The sequence below is a fragment of the Vicugna pacos genome, chromosome 9 (assembly GCF_048564905.1).
Source record: "Vicugna pacos chromosome 9, VicPac4, whole genome shotgun sequence".
Lineage (NCBI taxonomy): Eukaryota > Metazoa > Chordata > Mammalia > Artiodactyla > Camelidae > Vicugna > Vicugna pacos.
Genome location: NC_132995.1, coordinates 23763707 through 23784837, shown reverse-complemented (window position 1 = coordinate 23784837; position 21131 = coordinate 23763707). Strand labels below are relative to the sequence as shown.

The 21131-nt window shown below is 41.1% G+C and overlaps 1 protein-coding gene and 1 long non-coding RNA gene across 2 annotated transcripts in view; both read right to left on the bottom strand.

Moving 5' to 3' along the window:
• The window catches only part of LOC140698399 (uncharacterized), a 122040-nt gene that overhangs the window by 6131 nt on the left and 94778 nt on the right, over nucleotides 1–21131 (bottom strand). The window contains exons 5-11 of the mRNA XM_072968738.1: nucleotides 19628–19814; nucleotides 18932–19075; nucleotides 17583–17740; nucleotides 17029–17149; nucleotides 10688–10887; nucleotides 10258–10384; nucleotides 7032–7236 (exon numbers count right to left, since the gene is read on the bottom strand). The gene's annotated coding sequence lies outside the window, so the exon portion shown is untranslated. The remainder of the gene's footprint in view (nucleotides 1–7031; nucleotides 7237–10257; nucleotides 10385–10687; nucleotides 10888–17028; nucleotides 17150–17582; nucleotides 17741–18931; nucleotides 19076–19627; nucleotides 19815–21131) is intronic.
• The window catches only part of LOC140698409 (uncharacterized), a 74418-nt gene continuing 67397 nt past the window's right edge, over nucleotides 14111–21131 (bottom strand). Inside the window, exon 2 of the long non-coding RNA XR_012076194.1 lies at nucleotides 14111–14318. This is a non-coding gene — a long non-coding RNA (uncharacterized lncRNA). The remainder of the gene's footprint in view (nucleotides 14319–21131) is intronic.

The window sequence follows — 21131 nt, the reverse complement described above, 5'->3', positions numbered from 1 at the left end:
TGGAATCTGGACCCCGTATTTTATATAACAAATATTAATTCAAAATGGATCACAGACAGAAACGTAAAAACTAAATATATGAACTTTCTAAAAGAAGACATAGTATGAATCTTTGTGGTCATAGGATAGGCTATGGCTTCCTAGATACAATACCAAGAGCACAAGTGATAAAACAAAATAGATAAAATGGACTTCATCAAATTAAAATCATTTTTTACAAAGGACAACATCAAGAGTGTGAAATGAAAGGGGAAAGGGGTAGCTCAAATGATAGAGTGCGTGCTAAGGAAGAAAAACAAAATGAATAAATCTAATTACCTCCCCTATAAAGAAATTGTTTTAATGTTTAAAAAAATTAAAGTGAAATGACAATCTGCAGAATAGGAGAAAAATCTTGCAAAGCATATATCTAATAAGAGACTAGTATCCAGGATATAAAACAAATGCTTACAACTGAACAATACAAAGAAAATCGACCCAATTTTTTAATTTGCCAAGGATTTAAATAGATACACAATTGGCCAATAAGCATCTGAAAAGATGGTCAGCATCACTAGCAAAATCAAAATCAAAATGAGATCTCATTTTAAACTCACTAGGATGGTTATAATCAAAACATGGACAATAACAAGTGTCAGTCAGGAGGCAGAGAAATGGATACCCTCAATATGCAGCCGTTGGAAAGGGGCAATGGTGCAGCTTCTTTGGAAGAGCCCGATGTTTCCTCAAAAGGTTAGAGTTATGTGGCTGAACAATTCCACTCCTACATGTAGAGTCATCCTTCAGTGTCCTCGGGGGGTTGGTTTCAGGAACCCCCCACCCTGGATACCATAATCCAAGGATGATCAAGTCCCTTTGCAATCAGCCATCTGGATCCATGAAGTGGAAACTACAGATATGGTGGGCCAACTGTACAGCCAACAGAATGGAAATGTATTCTCACAAAAACTTGCACATCAATATTCATAGCAGTATCATTCAGAGTAGCTAAAAGTCACTAAAAATATCCATCCATCAATGAATGGATAAACAAAATTACCAAGAATAGTCCCACAAACTTTTGGTAATTGAATCTTTGACAAAGGAGGTGAGAACATACAATTGAGCAAAGACAGCCTCTTCAGCAAATGGTGCAGGGAAAACTGCACAGCTGCATGTAAATCAATGAAGTTAGACTACCCCCTCACAACATACAAAAAAATGAATTCAAAATGGCTTAAAGACTTAAAATTGTAGACAGGACACTATAAACCTCTTAGAAGAAGACATAGGCAAAACATCTGACATATATCTCAACAATATTTTCCAAGAGCAGTCTACTCAAGCAATAGAAATACAAGCAAAAATATACAAGTGGGTTCTAATTAAACTTACAAGCTTTTGCACAGAAAAGAAAACAAAAATTAAAGCAAAAAGACAACCTATGGAGTGGGAGAAAATAGTTGCATTAAATGAAAGTGACAAGGGCTTAATTCCCAGAATATGTAAACAGCTTTTACACTTGATAAAAAAGAAAAACAAACAATTCAATCCAAAAATGGGCAGAAGACCTAAAGAAACATTTCTCCAATGAAGACATAAAAATGGGCAATAGGCACATGAAAAAATGCTCAATATCATTATCAGAGAAATGCAAATCAAAACTGCAAACAAGTATCACCTTTCACCAGTCAGAATAGCCATCATTCAGAAGTTCATAGACACTAAATGCTGGAGAGGCTGTGGAGAATTGGGAACACTCCTACACTGTGGTGGGAATGCAGTTTGGTGGAGCCATTGTGGAAAACTGTATAGAGGTTCCTCAAAAGACAAAACCTTGGGGGCCCAGATGACACAGCAATCCCACTCCAGGGCATGTATCCGTAAGGAAACGTAATTCAAAAAGACACTTTCACCCCAATGTTCACAGCAGCATTATTTACAATATCAAGACATGGAAACAACCTAAATGTCCACTGACAGACGACTGGATAAAGAGGTTGTATTATATATGTCCAATACACTACTATTCAGCAATAAAATAATAATAAAATAATGCCATTTGCAGCAATATGAATGGACCAGGAGAATGACATTCTAAGTGAAATAAGCCAGAAAGAGAAAGAAAAATACCATATGAGATCGCTCACATGTGGAATCTAAAACAAAAAAAAAACAAAAACAAAAACAAAGGAACAAAAAGATAAACTTATCTACAGAACAGAAACAGACACAGAGACATAGAAACCAAACTATGGTTACCAGAGGGGAGAGGGTGTGGAATGAATAAATTGGGAGTTCAAGATTTGCAGATGCTGAGTATGTATACAATAAACAGCAAGTATATACTGTATAGCACAGGAGAATATATTTAATAACTTATAGTAACTTATGTTTAAAAAGAATATGAAAATGAATGCAGGTATGTTCCTATTTAACTGAAGTTTTGTGCTGTACACAAGAAACTGACGCAACACTATAAACTGACTAGACTTCAATGAAAATATTTTTAAATAGACCAAAAACGAAAAAAAAGGAAAAGGATATTATCAAACAAAAAGAATAATGTACTGATTCAGGCTACAATATGAATGAACTTTGAAAATTTATGCTAAAATAAGCCCGTCACAAAAGGGCAAATAGTGCCCTTTAAGGTGAACTGTATCTAAGCATTTATTGTACTACTCCTGTAAATTTTCCGGAGTTTTGAAGTCTATCAATATCAAAATAAAGTGTATTATTCATTAAAAACTTAAAACCCTTCCTCACAGGAGGGCTTTAATTATTAAATGCAGAAAAGCATGTAAAACTCTTGGAACAACAATTTTCACGTCCACACACAGTCACTGCTGTCACTGCCACTCAGAGTGTGGTGCCAGCGCTGATGAGAGCTGCTTCCACTCACTCCCCTGCAGACAGGAGTGAAGGCCTGAGCTTTGACAGGCAGGGTTTGCGTGAACCTGGGTCAGCCACAGCCACGTCCCAGACTCTGCGTTACCCAAATTTCTTATACAAACTGCAACATGTAATGTAAACACTCTAGAGGGATGTATCTTACAACACAGGGAATACAGACAATGTTTTACAGTAACTATAAATGGAGCATCTATTGTACACCTGAAACATATATTTTAAATCAGCTATGTCTTTATAAAAAATTAAAAAATAATTTAAAAATGTTATCCCTTTAATATTCAATTTGGTTTTTAATTAACTACTAAACAGCTTAGAATATATAAAAGCATTTAAGTGTGATGTTTGTTTACATATTTATTTACTTCAGCCTCCTGCTAAAAGAGAAATTAAACAATTTTTTAAACACAGCTTAACAACCATAACAACAAAAAGGCAAAACTGAGAGTGAAGAGAAAATGGAGATTCAATACTTAAATGAAACCAGGGGGAGGTAAACTCATAAAAATGGATTCCATGAAGTCAGGGCAAGTGTTAAAGGCCGACTAGAAATTCAGCTGTAAGATTCTTGGCAGCTAAAGCAAAAAGAAAAAGATGATGGGGCAGGTGGTAGAGCGTGTGCTTAGTGTGCACAGGGTCCTGGGTTCAAGCCCCAGGGCCTCCACTAACAGATAAATATACCTAATTACCTACCCCCCAAAAGAGCCCCAAAGAAAAGAAAAAGAGAAATTTCTTTCCAAAAAAATCCTGATATTAAATTTGGATTAAATACTTTAAAAATAAAAGGAAAATAGAAAAGATGAGTGACACTGTGAACAAAAACCCCAGCTGGGCTAACAAGCTAAGTCACAAATCTAAGTGTGATAAGTGTCGGTTTACTGATCTAAGTTTTGCTGGGCTAACTCGTAAATCTGAAGTTCAGTGTCAGTTTACTGGGCTAACAAGCTAACTCGTAAATCCAAGGTCAACAATTGTCAGTAACGTGATCTGTTCCAAATTGATAAGCTTCAGTGTACTGATTCCTTGCTTTTTGTTGTTTGAGCCTTATTGGCTAAAAGCCCCACACTTGTAATTAACCCTATAAAACCTCATGTGCACGTCTTGGATGTGCTCAGGGCTTGGGAACAGAAGCCCCTCTGAGCCCGCTGGCATAATAAATCTCAGTACTCCCACCCTCTGAGTGCTGCTTATTTCTTGGCTGGCCTGTTGTTTCCGTAACAACACAAGCGATAATGCCCGTGAGATAAATCTGCGATGGCTGCTGGCAGGTCCCCATGTCTCATGTGGGAAAATCTGAAACATATTTCTCACCACTCAGAGTCATCCTCAGCCCACCCCACATCTCCCGCTGTTAAATGCAGGAACACACGCAAGGCCCGGCCTTTGCTCTCTCTGTGTCATCACAGTGAGACAGGATGGAAGGGGGCAGAGCAAGCCATTCAAGAAAGACCACAGCAATTAACATCAAAATGGTGAAGAATTCAACCCCCAATAGGTCTTGAGGCTCAGGATGAAGAGATTTAACTTCTAGTAGATCCTGAGCTTCATTATACACCCATTGTAATAGTAACATGGTGAATAACACGGCCCCAGGCACCATGGCAGTCACAAGGCTAGCCACAAAAGGTCAAAGGGTGGAAAATGGCCAACTCCCTGGAATCCCAGCCCCTTGCCCTAAGGCTGGTCCTTCTACTTATTAGCATATGAAACCACGAAGCCCAAGAAAAGGAGCAACACAGAGCCACATCCCAGGAACCCCTCTCTCTACCTCTTCGGAGAAGGCCCACACTATTTCTGTGGAGTGTGTGCCTACTTTTAATCTGAGCATCAAACCCCCGTACTTCGTGACGTTTCTCATGCCTGTCAATGTATCTCTCTGAATAAATCTACCTTTACTCAACACTGGCTTGTTCTTGAATTCTTTACTGCATGAAGCCAAGGAACAAAATCTGGTGGGGCACATCCCAGGGGCTCAACGGAAGCCTGGGACACAGCCCTTCTCATGCCCCACATATTTTTTCTTGTATCAACAGGACTGGGATGTGAAGTGAGGTCTGAGGCCCCAGCTAAGGGACAGAAGCAGCCTCCAGGTCTCCAATTGGTGGGCAGCCTCTCCCCCATCAGGGGCCATGGGGTCTGCCTGGTTCTCTGTGTTTTTTTGTTGTGCTGACTCCCCAGTCAGAGAGATTTCTCCTTAGGCCTGGCTCCACAAAACCCTTCTCTCCAAAATAAAAGCACATCATGTCACAATCCTCTTGTTCAACCATGAATTGTTCAGCCAACTTTTTCCTTCCCCAGTTAAGTACCTAAATGTCCTCCCTGCCATCCCACCACTTCTTTCTTTTTGAGAACTCTGCACTCCCCACACACCATCCTGAACGCAGGTGCCTTGCTGGCTGGGACCGAGATGTTTCAGTCTCCAACATCCTGAGTCCTTTCTCTTTCCACTTTCTAACTTAAAAAGGCCTTCCTGTGTCTCCCACCGCTCTGATTCTGAAGGTCAAAAAATGCTCAGGTTACATTCACTCTGTGAATACCTCCCAGGTTTTGGCTAGGTTTCCTTCCCAAGATCTTCATTAAGGAGCTGCATCAAGAAGTTTAAAGGGGCTATTCTTACATTTGAGTGGAGGAGCCTGCAAGAAATTTAAATGGCTTTGAAGAGAGAGTTAACCAGGGACAGAGAGGTCGCAGGTCCTAGTCAACAGTGTCATGAGGCAAAATGTTCTTCAAAGGCTCAGAGTGGCTTCTGAACACGGAGTCGGCAGGGAGGAGGTGACAGGCAGTGAGTGGGGTGAGAGACACAGGGTACGGTCCCCCAGCAGGGGAAGAATTGGTTATTTTCTAGTTTTCCAATTTCTTACTACCTTTTTCTCTTATTGCCACATACCATTTCCTACGAATTAAGCATATCAATGTCAGTCATTTGGGCCACTTGGGAGAAGCTGCACGATGCCATTCACAGGGCTGGGACATGACAGCCACACCAGTCTAGGTTGAAAGACCAGTGGGGGTATTTCCATGGTAATCACGGGCATGCAGCAAACTCCCCAGCTTCAATGACCTCCTCTCAAAGTTGGCGCCAATAAAACTACCAAGCAAAATGCGTGATGATTCTGGCCAACATCTGTTTATTAGTTAAGTGCCTGTGACACCTGCCACTTAATAAGGAATGAGTACGATCAACGAGGCCCTGTCTACCTGGCCACACGCGCCCTGCCTTCCTGCCTTGGTGCAGCAGCACAGCTTGTTTAGCTGAGATGAGCGCCCCCAGAGCAGCCCCGACGGGAAAGCTCCCAGCTCTGCACGGCCAGACGTGTTCCTTTCCTTCTCAGAGCTGATCACAATTTGCTGTCGTCTGTTTTTATGTTTATCCCTTTTGTAACTGCCTCTCCTCCGGAGATTTTGCTCAAGCAGCACAGGACCAGGTGTGTCTTGTGGCCTGCCGGATATTCTGGGCTGGGAAACAGCCGAGCCCACATCTGGCTCTGGTGCTGAACGGAGAGAGCAGAAGGCCCAGGAGCCCATGCTGAACCGAGGCCCTTGCACACAAAATTATGGTCTGACTTTGGGCAAATTACACAGTCTTTTTTACCCTGAGATTCCTCATCTGTCCATAAAAATAACTGCCCATGGCACACAGAGTTACAAGTATTAAAGGAAATCACCAAATTCACAAAGTAGCCAAGGGGCTACCAGTGCATCCTAAACAGACACATGCTGCCTTTAAGGCTCTGACACACACCAAGCGTGGTGGTCGAACAAAGTGTACACTGCTTAGTGTCAGTGTGTTAAGTGCTTCATGTGTGCTATAATAATCTTCAGAACTTACAACAAGCCCAGGAAGTAACGAATATTATCATGCCCATTTCACAGACTCACCATCAGTTTAAGAGAGGTTACATTCAAGTCCAAGGCGCTATGGTGAGTAAATGGCGATTTCAACCTGAATATGGGCCCAGGCCTGGGCTCCATCTCTGTCCCATCCACCTGACCACTGCCTATGAATTCCACCTGTCCAATACCCAAGTTGAAGCCAGTCAGCTCTTAAATGCAATGTGTGTCACCGTTTGTCAATGTTGGTTCATTACCATAAACAGTTCTCAGAAAGCACTTCAGAAAGGAAAGTTGGACTCACATACCTGCCCACAAAGAAGAAGAATTCTGCCTTGCCTTCTCCTGTAACGTGCAGAAACCCTTCCCATTCACCACCGAATCCTTTTGTATGCTTCCTACGTGTTCATGTTTACACATGGCTTATTAAAGTAGAAGTTACCTGCAGTAATTCCATCTCGGTTCCATTCCAAGCTTCCAGATTATCCATAATCAGGGTAATACCATAATTTTCTGTGAATGAAAACACTACAAATTGAATGAAAATATTGCAACCATGTCACTAAACAAAGAATGCTGAAAAGAAGTCATCAGCGGCTGCCGCCACCCCCCAGTGAAGACAGGCCTGCAGCCACTCACAACGGTGCCCTCTGAGCAGACTCAGAATAAGAAAGGACAGATTACTGGCCCTAGATAGCTAGGTGCTTGTCTAAAGTATATATTCAGTCAGCCCAAATGTTGGCTTCCTCCCATATATTGAAAAGCATTAAATTCATGAACTTGAGATACCTGGCTTTCTTTAGATAACAAGCAATGTTTTATTGTTCTGACTACCTGGTCTTTGTTGTAAAGCTCCTATATAATCCTAGCTTCTCCCCTACTCTTGCGAGCAGTCCCTCAGAGTGTTCTGAGAGGCGGTCATCCTGGCTCGAGTCCTTCTGACAAATAAAACATAACTCTTAATATTCAGGCTGCACGTTTATTTCAGTCAAGTCCCAGAATAGACACAACTCATCAATTGTGTAATGGGACACACTGGATCAGGAACCAAAAGAGTGTAGTAGTCCCTAAGAACTACGGCTCCCTCTTTCTTCCTGTCATTATACAATCCCACCAGAACTCATTACTTTGCTGTCTGCTCCTCTGGCAACCAAACTCAGAGAAGAGTCAACTCAGCAGAGCGTCCTGCTGGGGAGAACCCCCCGCAGCAGCACTGCAGGCTGCCTGCCCTCCCGCACGCTCTGACGACTGCTAGTGTCCTCCGTGGAAACCAGGCCAACAGAGCTGTTCCCTACAGCTACAAAGTCCCAAATATTAAATAAAACCTTTCATTTTATACTATATGTTACATATATACCCATCTCTGAAAACAGCTTTGCCAGAAGCCCAAATCTTCAACATTAATCTGCAAAGGCAAATCCCAAGGGAAAACAAGTCTTAAGACGATGCTAAGACCTCCAAAGTACTCTCCACGACCATAAACCAAACTGCCTGTAGGTCTGCAGCTGCAGGAGGCTACATGTCTGCTTTTAAAGCAACCCCTTCCTGCCCTCGGGTGCTACAATGCCCTTCTACGCCCTCCCATCTCAGGGTAAGAGCACCCACTGCAGAACCTTGCAGGGCAGCACTGACAGGACTGGACAATGAGGATCAGAGCTAAACTAAGCCTTCTGATGACACGAGTTGTCACTCTGTCACTTTACAGATGAAGATATATATAGAGAGAGGTGGGGTGTTATTGTTCAAAGTCACACAGATAAAAAGTGACAAAGTCTATAACTCTGCTCCTCCCTCTGGTGTGACGCCTCAACTGGGACAACCACAGGGTTCTTTCGTGCCTGCCTGACCAGTTCTTTCCTATCACTCATGACCCACCACAGGGTCTGAAATTAGCCTGCATTTGCAGCATCTTTTCCCTCCAGTTTCTCAGGAACAAGGCTGTTCGGGCCACTTTATGACTTCCAGGTCCCCGAAATCTCCGTGCTCAGGCTGCTCTTGCCTGTGCATCCGGCCCGCTGCTCAGAGGCTCTTCCTCCCCTGCAGGAGGACGTTTCTACTCTTCACAGGGACACCCCCTTAGGGGATCCCTCCTCTCGCCCTCAGCATGGCAGGTGTCCCAGACTGCATCTGCCCAGGTCTGCTAGTCAGACCAGCAGCCTCAGAGCCAGGGATTATGCCCAGGTCACACTGCAAACCTACTGCCCGCCTCACAGACCCCAGCCAGCAGGTCACCTGGAAGTCACAGCAAGTGCCCCACCCAATCCAGAAGCCTCTTCATTTCCCAGCACCACTGATGACTGGTTTCCAAACTTTGGTCAGTTTTGCACAAAACAACACCTTCTACTGTGTAGCGGGTGGTTTTTGCTTCTGCACCCCATTCTTACTGAAAACGTTAAGGGAAACCAAAAAGCCTCTTCTCAACCCTTTTCTGATGATACCCTCCCACCCACAATATACATATGCTCAAGAGATTTGGATCCACGTGATTTTGTTTCCCTTAGGATAAGTGGCTCAAAACACTGCGGGATTATTTTTCCTTTGAGGGTATTAGGACTCAGTTTCTCGGCTTTAATCTGTTTTTGTCTTTGTCTTCTTTGTTCCTAGCAGTTGCCACCTCTTACTCCCTTCAGCAGCCTCCCTCCCAACTTCTAGTCTAAGAAATCAGCTGTGATGAGGGGCACGGGGGCATTCACAGAAGATGCAACAAAGGCAAAGAGAGGCTATATAATTTGCCAAAGATATCACCTTCAACCCCCAACAGAGTGTGTCATGTCCCTGTGTTTAACTCTTATTCTAAGCAAGTTAACTTTTTGTAGATTTCTTCACCTTGTGAAGGTGTTTGCCATGAAACTGTCAGCTCATGGAGGGCAGGGCACGCCCTCTCCCCTCAACCCCACTCTCTGGCAGAGCATCAGCTTGGGAGGACCCACTGAGCTACATCAGCCTGTATCCTAAACCTGGTCTTGTGTTCTTAGCAAACTGCTTCACTTATCCATACATATCCAAGGTAGATAAGAAAGATTTTAGATGTTGAGCTAGACTATTCATTTGGGGATTTTGCACTGGCAACCTGCAAGTATATGTTCTAATGTTTGTGTCTTGTTAAAACCAGACCCAGATTAAAGGAGTATTTGTGGAATGTCTTCGGAGTAAAAGGGTTCTGTACTTTTACAGATTTTATGTTTTATAACATGAATAACCCGGACAGGGTCACAAATGGAACTGCCTCACAAGTGACAGAAGACAGGTGAGACGCATATAGCAACAGGTCACAAAGATGGTAAGAGCAAAGTTGTTTCTCCAAACCCCAAAAAAATTCCTCCAAGAACAGAAAACTCAGAATTTTGAAAGTAAAATACTATCATATAAGGAAAGAAAATAAATAATCCTCTTCATCAGGGTTTCAAGATCTGACTGCAGAGTTATTAGCAGGCTATACTGAATCCTAGCACAGAAAAATCAGATGGACTACTGGTGAGTAAGTTCCAGGAAAACGGCAGTAATTCCTCCACTTGAAAGAGGACACACACTCACTTGTTCAAGGTGATTGTAAACAACATTCTGCAGAAATTCAGAGTATTCAGGCACCGCTTCTAGATGGTGATGACACGGAAGGATGGCTTGGATGCATGCTTCTAACTGAGTCACCGGCATTCTTACACTGCAGGGGGAAACGGAGGCCCTCAGCCAAGAGCAGAGATGTTCCTGTCATGTATCCCAGGTCGTGCCTCGGGGACTCAGTGTCCTGTAGCAGTCCGGCCCCAGGCGAGGACCAGCAGCGTGGCCCACCCAAGCAGGAAGGGCACTGTGCTTGAGAAAGCCCACACCAGATGGGAGCAAGAGTGGCTGGTGGGGTTTTGTGAACCTATGAATGCTCATAGAAAAACACCTGCATACATTCAAGTGATACAATTAACAGTAGCATTCTTTTTAACAAAATTTCAAATGTCAGTGGTAATTTTACCATTCCTTTTCTCTTGTCCCCTGCACTCTGAGACAGGCTTAGGTTCTCTCACACTTGCAGCTCTGATGCAATAGTTGTGAAGTTATTTTACTTTGCTGCAAGTGTCTTCGCTCCACGTGTCACTGTGACTGTCGTCTCTTAACACAGTCAGATATCTTCCTGGATCTCTCCATGAGTTCCTTGCTCCTGCTTCTCAGATCCTGAGATAAAGAACAGGTGAAGGCACATGACTGGAAAAGTCAATGTGGACTTGAGCAAAGTCCTCAGTGACCCCCTAGGTGAGTGTTGACCACCCCTTAGCTTCGATTCTCAAAGTTCTGCCCAGGGTGACATCCAGACAGGAGGGAGTCCTGGGCCCAATTAAAAGCTGTGTGGCTTGGGTGCGGGGAAAGGTGCAGGAGCTAGTTCCGTAGCCGGGACCCTCCACACCTCTGCTCCTCTCTCTCCCGAGGCCCCGCTGCCAAGCCCCCACGTTCCCTGATATTCTGTCCTTCTCTTCTACTCTACTTCAAGCCCTTTTCCTCTTCCTTTATTCCCTGATTATCTGCAGCTGGAGAGATTTTTCCATCACAAAATCTGAAAAAATTTCCTGCAGCTGAAAAAGAGGTCTCCAGAGGTCAATGCCCATATGGTGGTTCCTGAAGAGAGCCCCTGGTTAGGGGGACCCTCACCAACACTCACGGGACATCAGGTATGTTACAGGGTCGACCACCCCCAACAAGAGTTTGCTGTGACCCCAAGGCACGCACAGCATCCCTGCTCACTAAAGTGTAGTTGTAATCCGTTATTAAGAAGCAAAAATAAAAAAAATTTCTCATGTTTCTTACTAAAATTATTTATGAGTTAGAAAAAGAAATTGTAAAAGAAAAGAACAAATTTGACTCCATGTTAGATGTGTTCGTTTGGCTTTAAACCTGTACCTTGTTTTCTAGGCTCCGACTTGCTCTCTCTGCACCTTTTGTAAAAAAAAGTTGCCTTTAGCCTGAAATATCCAGGACAGCCTATTCTCCGGGCTCTGATCTTTAAGGATATTAGCTCTTCTACACTTATGTACAGATGGCAAGTTGCAAAATAGATAATAATCTTTCTTTTATTTGGAGGTTTTACGGGGGCACCTTAATTTGACTCACCATGGACAGCTGCAGGAACAAAGGATTCCAAGGACAAACAATTCGTACAGCGAGAAGTTTGCAACAACCAACCACATCCCCGCCGCTTTTTAATATAAAAGGAGACTGAATTCTGCTTTGGGGAAGAGAGTTCTACTGGATATCAATATGCCATTTTCTGGGTCTGCCAGATTTTCAAATGAAGTCACTATTCCTTACTCCAACATCTCATCTCCCCATTTACTGGCCTGTCATGCAGCAAGCAGAACGAGTTTGGACTTGGTAACAAAATGACTGCATTAGAGGTAGTATGTCTCCACTGTTTCCTCATTTCCAGTATGTCACAACCTATCAATTTTATATGCTGTTTAACAACATGACAAAGACCTATTATACGGAATTGATTCCACAGAAATAAAATTATTTCTACTCCCTCAAGACTTTTTTCTTTTCTATTTTATTTTGTTTTGCTTATTGAAAAGAAAATAAAAGTCAAATCATTTTATTTCATGTATTTTATAGCTACATAATGTAAATACTACAAAAATATTTAAATTGCAATAAAAATTGTTAATATATTTGTATAAAGATATATAAACAATCAATGCAGATTAGGAAAGGAGTAGATATTTACTAAAAATCTACTGCACATCCAGTCTTTTACAAGCATATCCTGGAATATAAGCTCTATTATCCAGGGGTCCCCCACCCCCATTCTCACTGCCGATTCCCTTAGTAATCAACTACCAAGGCACCAGCATAGAACCATGCGATCGCTATTTTAGGTATAAATGAATGAATTAGCTCATTCAATTCTAAAACAGAAACCTTAAAATAAATACTGAACTTATTTACAGATAAACAAATTTGGACACAAAAAAGTACAGTTTCTCCCCCAAGACACAAAGATAATAATTGGTAAAGGCAAGATTTGAACTAATCTGCCTGATTATAAAGCTAAGGTGGAAATCCCCTTCGACTGTGTAGGTCCAGCAGCACAGCCCATCACCCTATCTTTGTTCAGATCTGGCTTTAGACAGCCTGAGACAGCACCCCATTCCTATGGAACTCGAGGGGAAATGATAACAATAAGGATTTTATATTCAGTAGTTTCTTAGGTCTCAATTATATAAAGTGTCAGCAGGTCAGCAGAAAACTCTGGGAAATATGAGTGGGTCCAGAGCTTTTCGCTGATAAGAAACTCAATCTATCAGGACAGAGTGACCTTCTTCCCATGAGTGGCCTCATGAACATAAACTAAAGGCAGCTGAAATGAAAACTAGCAAGAACATGGAAGTGAAGCAGGAAGGATCCCTACTATCCCCTGCCCAGTTGCCTCTTCACCCGTGTGGACAAGATGGCAGAAGACCCAGGTTCTTGTCTAAGTTACAACATCATGGATTCTCACCCATAAAATGTTGTGACTCTATGCTGTCTTAAGTCCTTTACAACTAAAATATGATGACACCAATATCTCAGCAGAATGTCTATGTCTCCACTTTCTCTCTTCTATTAGGAGACTATATCTATGGCCAAAAACAGAAATTCAATTAAAAACACCATGCACGAAGCCTGGTGAAAGTCTGTGTAAGAGACATTGTTCTCACTCTCTGTGAATGAAAACTCAGAAAAAGTGGACCTTCTCCCTCTGTAAGTGGGAGGTAGACTGATTTTGTGTGTGTGTGTGTTTGCACGCACATGTGTGTGTGTAAATCATATAAAATATATTCTGGGATTTGCACAGTTTTTTTTATGATACTATCATTTCATGAGGATGAGCCAACCTTTAAAGTAATTTGAATCTATTTCTCTGAGAGGCTCTTTTGGTGGAGGATGGGAAAGGGGAAAGGAAAGGAGGAAAGAAGTAAATGAAGCAAAGCTGTAAGAATACTGCTAGGGAAAGGCAAGACATTAATTTTGTTCCTACTTGCATCACACACAAATTAGGGACTGGCTTTCCCCCATGTCTTGTCAAGCACTGAGCTGCAGAAGAACAGGCGACAGCCCATTTCTCACTGAGCTTGTGACTGTATGTGACATCTTATAGACACAAATTATTTAACCTGATCAAACACTCTAGCAGCAGGATGTAATTCTCCTAATTTGAGAGACAAGAAAACAGGAAGTGAAAGACGGTATATAGCTTGACAAAAGTCAGAGGACAAGTAAACTAAAGAGGATGAATTCAAACTCAGATCTGAATGCAGAGTCTGATATTCCCACTCCCAGGGCTGGAAAATCCTTAACACAAGGTTCCCCAGCTCCTCTGCATTGTTCCTGGCACCAAGCATTTCCCATGGCGATGGTCTCCAATTCTCAGACACAGTGCTCTGTGCAGCCAATAACCTCCATTCGACCTTGATCATCTACCTGCCACGCCTACCAGGCTTCACCATACAGGCAGGAAAGCTGGATTTCAAGTGCATACAAAGCCACCCTGGTTTAAGCTGGACTGTTTATCAGCTTTTCCAGCATAAAGGCAGCCATGAAAGTGCTCACAGTTTGTACATGAGCCACACTACCTCTCTCCATCTGTCTCCCCACCTATACTACTTAGCTATGACCATTTTGAGAATCTTGGAAACAAATTTTTAAAAACAGAAAAGAAAGGATTGTGTATCGAGTACTTAATACTTACAATTTTAAATGAGAAGTTACAAAGTGAGTATTTACAAACCGAATCTGCCTTCCTAGGTGTCAGTTTTAACAGTTAAAAAATATAATAGCAAAAATTTCTCACTTAAAAAATTAACAAAAACATCAACAATAATCTGGAATAAACTCAAAAACAATGCCCATGTTGTACATGGAGAAAGTACAGGACTGTACTGAGGGGTAAAGTAAAAGTGTGAAAGTAGAGACATCAACCTTTTGTATGGAGGAAAGCAGTTTTAAAGATGTACGTTCTCCTAAAAATAATTCAAAATTACTAAAAAATCCCATGACAACACTTATCTGTTTTTTTTTAACTTGAAAAAATTATATTAGAATTCTTCAGGAATAATAAAGTCATAATACAAGCCAAGAAATTTAGGGATCGAAAAAAGAATCAAAAAATTCGCACTGTAATATATTAAATAAATTTTTACAATATGTAAGATATAGTGCTAGAGTAAGAAAGTAAGATTGACAGAAATAAATCATGAGCTCAAAAAGAGACTCTAGTATACATAAGTATATTTTACAGGTGGGATTTCAAATTAAAAAGCAAAGTATGAATTTAATAATTGTCTTGTTACAATCAGAGAATACCTGGAAAAAACAAATTCTATTCCCGTCAAAATGACCACAAGAAAAATTACAGAAAATGATGTAAATATTAGAAAGTACTAATAAGAGCAAATACAACTCTTTGCTCATATCAATTCAGCTTCTCCTCACTGTAACAAGTACCATTATCATCTCCATCTTAGAGATTAAAAAAACCTACAGAAGAAATTTATACCATTATAAGAAAGCATTTCTAAGAATAAAACCCAAAAAGAAGACATTTACTATCTTAAGATTATTTTGGGCCACAACAATAATGAACCTACTGAACAAAATGAAAGGCAAGAAATGACAAGTAAAAGCTCTCTGATACATGTTGATGAAGACAAGGGGTTAATGTTCATAATACACATTGAGCTGTCACAAAGCAGCAAGAAGCTCCCCCACTTAAATGTTTGCAAAGGACAAAAGGGATCATTCACTTTTTAAAAGTCAGATGGCTAATGAGTGAAAAATGCTCAAAACCTCACTGGTCATCAAGTGCAAACTAAAATAATGAAAATCATTTTGCTCGTCATATTGGCAAATATGTTTAAAAGATATTATAGCTAGTGTCCATCTTTGAGACAACAAACTGTGAGCGATCTTTTGGAGGATGACATGTCAATGGATATGTAAACTCTGAAAAACGTGTGTGCACACAGGCTGAAGTCCACTTTTAGGAATCGTTACATTTAGAAAAAATCAGTTCAAAAAGATGTACTCATCAGAACATTTGCACAGCACTGTTTACAATGGTGGGAAGAAATGCTGAAGTGAAATCATATCCAGCGATAGAGAATTGGTTACATAAGTTATTCTACATCTTTTCATGCCCCACAGGAGAAGGAATTTCAAGATTCACTTGAAAGCATCCTGTGATGTATGAAGTTGTCACATCCAAGGACTAAATTTCCAGAAACCTTAGCTAAAGGAATATTCATACAAGATCACAGGAATGTTTGTACAAGAAGGATGCCAGTCAAACACCCTTTCTGACAGTGGAAAATGGAGAAAACTTAAGTGTTCACCATCAAGACAATGATGCGGTAAATCACGGAGAGCTGTGGGCACTAAAGTTGTAGCGTTTCGGCGTGGTCCAAGGCCTTGTCCACAGTACTCTCCCACGAAAGGTGTCGTTACACAAGAGACCAAACCTGCACATCAGGAGACCCCTTTACTCTATCTGAAAGGACCGGGTGAGTCTGGAGTGGGAGGAGGTCTATGATATATACGTTAGTGAATAAACCGAGCTACAGAAAACATATAGTATGGCCTTATTTTTCAATAAAGCATATATACACACACATAGACATAGATTTCTCATATACGTGTATGTATGTGTGTATATATATATGACAAAGGCATAAAGGTCATGAAATATATACTCCACATTGTCAGCAGCTTTTACTCTCAGGAAAAAAGGGGAAGGGAAGTAGGGGACTTTCGGTACCACCACGGTTCTCTTTTCAGAATTTCAATTAAGTATACTTGGAATTTAAAAGTTTACTTAAGTACAAAGTAAAATGGACGATGCCTCCACAAAACAGAATGCTATACTGGTCATTAAAAATCATGTCAGGGGAGATAGAATATTGTAGAATAATGTGTAATAAGCCGAATGGAAAATGGAGGTCTCCACACAGTAAACAGTCACACAGTGCTTGCTGGTTTTTATGACAGAGCTGATACACACTGATGAAAAGAACAGAAAATAGATGTTAAAGTGTTAATTATTATCTTTGAGTACTGGGACCAGGATAGACCCTTTTAACTGTTTTTTCAGACTTTTATATTAAATACACATTATTTTGCATCTGAAAAATGCATTTTTAGATGTCTAGTACCACACATTGGAAAAAAATACATGAGTAGTTACAGAAACAAATAACTAGGAGACACTGCAGCACCGTCACACAGTGTAGAAAGGGCGATCCTGAATTACACCACGCAGTTACATAAGGACCCACAAAGTGAGAGCACCCGCTGTAACAGGACGCGGCTCCCTTCCATTTGTCAGTTGTGTCTTCAGGGTTGAGGCATTTCTGAGCACGGCCAGTGTCAGTGCTGGTGTCTGGATGGATGCCACTGGAGGTGAGGGCACCTGCAAGCCGAGAGGAAGAACAGAAGTAATCCTCTGCTTTTTCTGTCTTGTTTCTTTGTTACTTTTAAAGAGAGGCGGAAATAAGATAAACTGAATCTTCCTTACTGAAATTTCAGTAATGAAGCCATTTTTAAAGTGTTCACAACTTATATTCTGCCTATAACTGTCTTTTCAAAAAAGCCTCATATTTATTAAATGTTAATTAACTCAGTTAATTAACTACCTGTTGAAACCTTTTAAAAAACATGAAATGCACTACGTGAAAGCACCACACATGCAGTGACTAGCTCAGCTGTCTTTACGGCAGTGCAGTCAGCCCCCACCATCCCGTGGCCCTGAGCTCCTGATGCTGGTAAGAGAGCGCGCTGCTGCCTCAGATGGAGAGAAACGGTAAAAGCATTTTCTGAAATCTACAGCACTGACAAAACATAACTGCTTAATCCCAGGCTCCTTTGAGGCTGTCATTTTCCGTTTCTGGCCAACACCCGTCAATGAGCAGAACCACCCCATTCCCGAGTCATGGGACTCACGTGGGCAGCAGTTTTGGAGAAATTTCCAGTTATAGAATGTTAACCAACTATACATAAAACTCTGAAAAAGAAAAGATGCAATACTCAGATTTTGGAAGACACTCAAAATATTCTCCTAAGTCTTAGTATTTGGAAAGGCTGGGCTTCTCCTAAGCCACTTATTTATTTCACAGCCAGTGAGCATCTCCCACAAACCCTGCTTCCCTGTGTGTGCTGGGAGCCTCAGGCACATTGATGCTGTCTATCTTATAAGTCACAAGGCAGAGGCGTGTGTCTCACGCCTGCAACTCTCACACAGGCTCAATTCCGAGCCTCAATTTGTGAACTTGGCCCCATTTTCTCACCTGTTTATTTGGTATCTGTTCTTCTGTAAGCTGCCTGAAGTGCTTCTTGGAACAAGTCAGAAGAATGAGTGGGTAGAGAAATGGACAGATGGACAGGTGAGAGATGGGCAGACAAACAGGGAGACTCCAAGAGAAGGGGAGCAAACAAAATTTCCTATGCAAAACCCTCTTCTAGTCAAGAAAGGAAACCATCACGAAGAAGTGTGAAGAGGCAGGTGGCTTAGGACTGTTTCCTGGATTCCATCAAAAGTCACACCACGTGATGAGAGGGTAGAAGTATAAATAATAAAAGAAAAAAAGCATGCATGTTTGAAAAATATATCTACATTATGTACTTTCTAAAGAATAGATTTATATCAGCAAGGCTCAATAACACAATCTTTGGGTATTTACAGAAGTGAGAATCCCATCTCCAATCCGCAAGACATCCCTTCGGAGCACTGAGGGTCTACACGGTGCGATCATAAAGCCGTAACCGCAAAAGCTGTGCTATCCTGCACTTACGAGGAACGAGCAGCTGTGCTTGGCCTGCCCACGTGCGTCGTTTACAACCCACAGCACCTCTACGGGGGAGGGATGACTAGCGAGCCCTGTCTCTGCAGGAAAGAAAAAAGTCCGGGAGAGGCTAAGCCGACCTACAAGTTCTCCATTTCACAGGACTTGTCACTCCAGAGCAGGACTCGAACTCGGCCCACGTTTGTAACCACAGTACTACCGTAATTTATGTGCTTTTTGTGTGTATAATACATTTGTTTCTGGCATGAAAGTGTATTTAATAAATGATCGGTTGTCTTGTATATTTCATTAGCTCACAATCTTTATATTTTTGAATTGTACTCTTCCCCTGGAGAAATGAACGGAAAGAGCAGTGGTCAGAATGAGGTGGGGCTTCATTCTTTATCTGTTACCTCATCTCATCCAAGTCCCCAAGCAGGGAGAAGGAGCAAATGTTCTCTTCATCTTTTAAAGAGAGGGCTCCAGTGATGGTGATTTACTCAACTCCAAAACTAAGTCTGGGGGAAGGGCACATGCAGCAACGAGAGCAGTATCACCTGTAGGAAGGCAAAAAGAGCTCAGGGGATGGCTCAATGGGTCAGCCTGATTTAATTTCAATTGATAATTCAATAACACACTCTAAAAATACTAGCATGCAATGGATTTGCTCTTTCTTGACATCTAGCAAGTTTCCACAGCCGACATGTAACATTATCATGAACTAGTGAAAAGAAGAGTCCACAGACAAGGAAAATCAATGCCACAGGCAGGCTGAAACCCAGGCTGGAGGAAAGGAAGAGAAAGGGCATATTTAAGAAGAGGGGAAAGTCTGGGAAAAAGACATCATCACAAGGACTCTCAAGCATCATCCAGCAATCATATAATCATTCTTTCAAGAGAGAGTTACTTAGGTCCTATTTTGTGCGACATTTTACAAAGGGCAAAGAGAGACCACAGCGTCCATGGTGGCAGCAAGTTGCGGGGCTATAATACAATTCTAATCTTGGTACCTTGCACAATTGTCCTCAGTATAAAGGCAAAAATTAAAGTAAAATAATACTATGTAAACCATACACATTGCTGAAATAAATTAAAGAAGACCTAAATACCTGGAAAGACAAATCACGCAAATTCCTGGATCACATGACAATATTCTTGGGATGGCAGTGCTCCCCAGAGTGAAGCACACATACAACGTGGTCTCGATCACAATCCCAGCGGGCTCCTCTGCAGTAACTGACTAGCTTCTGCTACAATTCATATGGGAATTCGAGGGTCTCAGTAACCAAAACGTACCTGAAAGAGTAGAACAAAGTGAGAGGACTTGTAATTCTCAATTTCAAACATTACAACTGTATCTACAAGTGAGATTAGACGCCATTTTTAAGGTATTATTGTGTTTATCCTTATTTTCTAAATTCTGTACAACGAATATACCTGTTAGAATAAGAAAAATAAAAACTAAAGTATCTTTTAAAACATGCACACCGATTCATTCATTGGGGAAAATTATTTTAACTATAAAGAGGTAAACAAATATCTAGTGAAAAAGGACTACTTAAAAACAAGTCTGCATTTACAATTTTCATAAATTGAAAACTGAAAAGCACAAACACATCAAATTTCTAGGGAGACTGGTGAAACATATTAATAATTATTTTCAAAAATTCTAATTGCACAATGAAAACACAAGAAAGAGAAAATCGTGATTGACAGGAAACTGCGAACACGTGGAGAGCAAAGGCCTTGAAATCACTGTTCCTTTAACTCTGCTACTAGCTCAATAGGAGAGGAAATTCCTCACTGAGGGGACAGTGGAATCCCATGCATAAGATAGGATACACAGTATACAAACTGCAGTAGTATCGGGAGTGAATATGTTAGAAGAATTCTGAAGTTACAACATTGCTGAAAAACTATAAAAACACTGACAGACAGATTAAAACACACAGTCATACATATTATATAGAAACATGAACTCTGCTCCCATGTTGCATAGAAATACAAACATATTTGTTCATTTATGGGCACTGATTACTTTATCCCAGGTAGAATATTTCAACTAAAACAAATAATCAATATTACACTCCTATTGTCAAAAGTACTTGATAACTTACTCTGCTATGTAACCATATGTGTCTAAGATAGATCTAAAATTAGTGAAAAAGAGCTTTGTATGGTTTCTTGAATTCTTCTCAAAATTCCAAGCTTAATTTTAAAATAGATCTGAGCAGTATTTCTATATTATCTTTTCCCTTGTGAAATGAACAACACAGTCTGTTGTCAAAATTCTGTCCTTACAATGATTCACGAGCACCATATCCTCACAAAACTGCTGGACAGCAAGTCACTATCCAGACACTGTGACCAAATAAATGAAACAGAAGGAAGACAGTGATCCTATTCTGGAGGGCTTATAGTCTGTGTCAACACTGGGGTTTTTACTTGATTGGTTTGATTGGGTAGCAAAATAAAATCAATCAAGTACTTTCTTTGAGCATTCTATAAGTCATGACTGTTGTTAGTGTCATTAGCAGGAAAGACTTAAGCATGACTTGGTTAGGTCAACTAGCAACAATCATCACTGGAGAGTGAGTAATAAAGAAGTTAACT